The following is a 4471-nucleotide window of genomic DNA, read 5'->3' as shown; positions in this document are numbered from 1 at the left end:
ATGATGTGCCCGGCCAGCTTCTTATACCACACCCCATGGCGCTGTAGGGCTTCGGGACTTGATCTGACAAGTCCACCCCTCCCATGTACCTATTGTAGTCCAGGATGCAGTCTGGTTTGGGGGTGGCCTTTCCTTCATATATCCTAAATCTGTAGGTATACCCTGATGCACTCTCACAGCTTATACATCTTCACGCCATACCTTGCCCTCTTACCCGGCAGGTACTCGCGGAATTGAACCCTCCCTTTAAAATGTACCAGGGACTCATCAATAGAAATACACTTCTCGGGGGTGTATGCTTGGGAAAACCGGGCACTGAAACGGTCTAATAGGGATCTCCGATTATACAAACGGTCAAAACTGGGGTCATCTCGGGGTGGGCACGGCTCATTATCAGTATAATGTAAGAAGCGAAGTATTGCCTCATTTATTTATTTTTTTGGGGTTCAGTTCTGAAGTTGCTTTGAGGGGCCCATATATTAGAAACCCCTATCAAACACCCCATTTTAGAAACTAGACCCCTCAAAGTATTCACAACAGCATTTAGAAAGTTTATTAACCCTTTAGGTGTTTCACAGAAATTTAGCGCGAAGTAGAGGTGAAATTTACATATTTTTTTTTTTGTCCGAAAATCCTCTTTATACCATTTTTTTTATAACACAAAAGGATTTATCAGAGAAACGCAACTCAATACGTATTGCCCAGATTCTGCAGTTTGAGAAATATCCCACATGTGGCCCTAGTGCGGTAATGGACTGAAGCACCGGCCTCCGAAGCAAAGGAGCACCTAGTGGATTATGAGACCTCTTTTTTTATTAGGCACCATGTCCGGTTTGAAGAGGTCTTGTGGTGCCAAAACATTGGAAACACCCCAAAAGTGACCCCAATTTGGAAACTAGACTCCTTGAGGAATCCATTGTAGTTTTCTTGGGGTGCATGCGGCTTTTTGATCAGTGTTTGTTCTATTTTTAGGTGGCGTGGTGACTAAAAAACAGCAATTCTACTATTGTTTTTTTATTGCGTTCACCGTGCGCTATAAATGACATTCACTTTATTCTGCGGGGCGATACGATTACGGCGATACCAGATGTTTATAGTTTTTTTATGTCTTATGGCGTTTGCACAATAAAATACGTTTTGTAAACAATCATTTACTTTTGGTGTTACCTTATTCTAAGAGCCATAACGTTTTTATTTTTCAATCAATAAAGCCGTGCGAGGACTTATTTTTTGCGTAACGAACTGTAGTTTCGATCAGTACCATTTTTCGGTACATGCGACTTTTTGATCTTTTTATTCAATTTTTTGGGAGGTGAAGGGACCAAACAATTGTGATTGTGGTACGGTTTATTATTATTTTTTTTTTACGGCGTTCACCGTGCGGGATAAATAACAAAATAATTTTGTAGTTCAGGCCGTTACGGACGCGGCGACACCAATTATGTATAGTTTTTGTTTGTTTATATATTTTTATTAATAATAAATGACTGATAAGGGAAAAAGAGGGATTGTTACTTTTAATACTTTTATTTTCCTATTTTTACACAACTTTTCTTAAAGAGGCTCTGTCACCAGATTTTGCAACCCCTATCTGCTATTGCAGCAGATAGGCGCTGCAATGTAGATTACAGTAACGTTTTTATTTTTAAAAAAACGTGCATTTTTGGCCAAGTTATGACCATTTTCGTATTTATGCAAATGAGGCTTGCAAAAGTACAACTGGGCGTGTTTAAAGTAAAAGTCCAACTGGGCGTGTATTATGTGTGTACATCGGGGCGTGTTTACTACTTTTACTAGCTGGGCGTTGTGTATAGAAGTATCATCCACTTCTCTTCACAACACCCAGCTTCTGGCAGTGCAGACACAGCCGTGTTCTCCAGAGATCACGCTGTGTCGTCACTCACAGGTCCTGCATCGTGTCAGACGAGCGAGGACACATCGGCACCAGAGGCTACAGATGATTCTGCAGCAGCATCGGCGTTTGCAGGTAAGTCGATGTAGCTACTTACCTGCTGATGCTGCTGCAGAATCAACTGTAGCCTCTGGTGCCGACACGATGCAGGACCTGTGAGTGACGTCACAGATCTGCACTGCCAGAAGCTGGGCGTTGTGAAGAGAAGTGGATGATACTTCTCATCACAACGCCCAGCTAGTAAAAGTAGTAAACACGCCCCGATGTACGCACATAATACACGCCCAGTTGTACTTTTACTTTTCAACACGCCCAGTTGTACTTTTGCAAGCCTCATTTGCATAAATACGAAAATGGTCATAACTTGGCCAAAAATGCTCGTTTTTTAAAAATAAAAACGTTACTGTAATCTACATTGCAGCGCCGATCTGCTGCAATAGCAGATAGGGGTTGCAAAATCTGGTGACAGAGCCTCTTTAACTTTTTTTTTTTACTTTATTACTTTGTCCCACTAGGGGACTTGAGGGCAGGAGGCCCTGATCGCAATTCTAATACACTGCACTTCATGCGTAGTGCAGTGTATTAGAACTGTCAGCTACTCACTGACAGCAAGCATAGTGGGTCCTGACGTTGTCAGGACCCACTAGGCTTCCGTCTATGGCATAGACGGACGCCATTGTTTGGTGTCCGGTTGCCAGTCACCATCGCCGGCCGCTATCGTGTAGCAGGCCGGCGATGGCGGATGAACCCCTAAGAAGCCGCGATCGCTATTGAACGCGGCTTCTGAGGGGTTAATCGGCGGGGGAGCTCCACGATCGGTCCCGGCACATTGAGCAGTGATAGTCTGCTGTCGGAAACAGCAGCTATCACAGCTCATGAACGCGCCCCGCGCGAACGGCGCCGTGTTTACTCCATGACATACTATTATGTCATGGAGCGCGAACGATGCACTTACCATGACATAATAGCATGTCCTGGAGCGTTAAGTGGTTAAAGGAAATTGTCACCAGGGCTGACCCATTGAAATGAAGGCATCTGTGTTTTTTTTTTTATATATATATATATATATATCATCAACACCATTATCCTTTTTTTTTTTTTTTTTTCTTTCTTTGCTATAGAGATCTGTTTTAGTGACAGATTTCCTTTAAAAGGAATGTATCATCAGAAAATGACATTATTTAACCCGTTAGTGACCGGCCCATCGTGTTTCTACGTCGGTCACTAACGGGCCTTATTCCGATGCCATAGACTTTTTACGTCGCGGCATCGGAATAAGTAAACAGAGCAGGGAACTGTCAGATCTCCCTGCTCTCAGCTGCTAGAGGCAGCTGAGGGCTGGGAGCGTCCCTGCTCTGCCGTGTGAGATCGATATTAGTATCGATCTCACACGTTTAACCCCTCAGATGCGGTGCTCAATAGCGTTCACCGTATCTGAGTGGTTTTGGAGAGAGGGAGGGAGCTCCTTCTCTCTCCCACCGACACCCGGCGATACGATCGCCGAGTGTCTGTGTCTCTAATGGCAGCCGGGGGTCTAATAAAGGCCCCCAGGTCTGCCTGGAGCGACTGCCTGCTAGATCATGCCGGAGGCATGACCTAGCAGATGCCTGTCTGTGTTAAACGGCCAGGCAGTAATACACTGCAATACAAAAGTATTGCAGTGTATTATAATAGCGATCGGAGAATCGCATATTATAGTCCCCTAATGGGACTAGTAAAAAAGTGAAAAAAAAGTTTAATAAAGTTAATTTTAAAAAAAGTGAAAAAAAATGAAAAACCCAGCTTTTCCCCTTACAAACTGCTTTGCTATTAAAAAAACAAAATAAAGTTAAAAAGTTACACATATTTGGTATCGCCGCGTCCGTAACGACCCCGACTATAAATCTATTACATTATTTAACCCGCACGGTGAACGCCGTAAAAAAAATAAAAAACTGGAAAAATTGCTGTTTTCTGTGAATACTGACTTTAAAAAAATTTAATAAAAAGTGATCAAAAAGTCGCATCTACTCCAAAATGGTACCAATAAAAACTTCAAGTCTTCCCGCAAAAAAAAAGCCCTCATACAACCGCATCGGCGAAAAAATAAAAACGTTACGGCTCTTCAAATATGGAGACACAAAAACAAATAATTTTGAAAAAAAAGCGTTTTACTGTGTAAAAGTAGGAAAACATACGAAAACGATACAAATTTGGTATCGTTGCAATCGTAACAACCCGCTGAATAAAGTTATTGTGTTATTTATACCACACGGTAAACGGTGTAGATTTAGGACGCAAAAAAGAGTGGCGAAATTTCAGATTTTTTTCTATTCCCCCCCAAAAAAAAGTTAATAAAAGTTAATCAATAAATAATATGTCCCCCAAAATGGTGCTATTAAAAAATACAACTTGTCCCGCAAAAAACAAGACCTTATACAGCTATGTAGATGCAAAAATAATGGAATGCGACGATTGAAAAACGTAAAAAATAGCCTGGTCATTAAGGTCCAAAATAGGCTGGTCATTAAGGGGTTAAGCAACGTTTGTAGGTAAATATAATTTTATTTTTTTAATTTT

The sequence above is a fragment of the Rhinoderma darwinii genome, chromosome 2 (assembly GCF_050947455.1).
Source record: "Rhinoderma darwinii isolate aRhiDar2 chromosome 2, aRhiDar2.hap1, whole genome shotgun sequence".
In the NCBI taxonomy this organism is placed as follows: domain Eukaryota; kingdom Metazoa; phylum Chordata; class Amphibia; order Anura; family Rhinodermatidae; genus Rhinoderma; species Rhinoderma darwinii.
The sequence above is the reverse complement of the archived record's forward strand: the minus strand, read 5'-3'. Positions refer to the sequence as shown.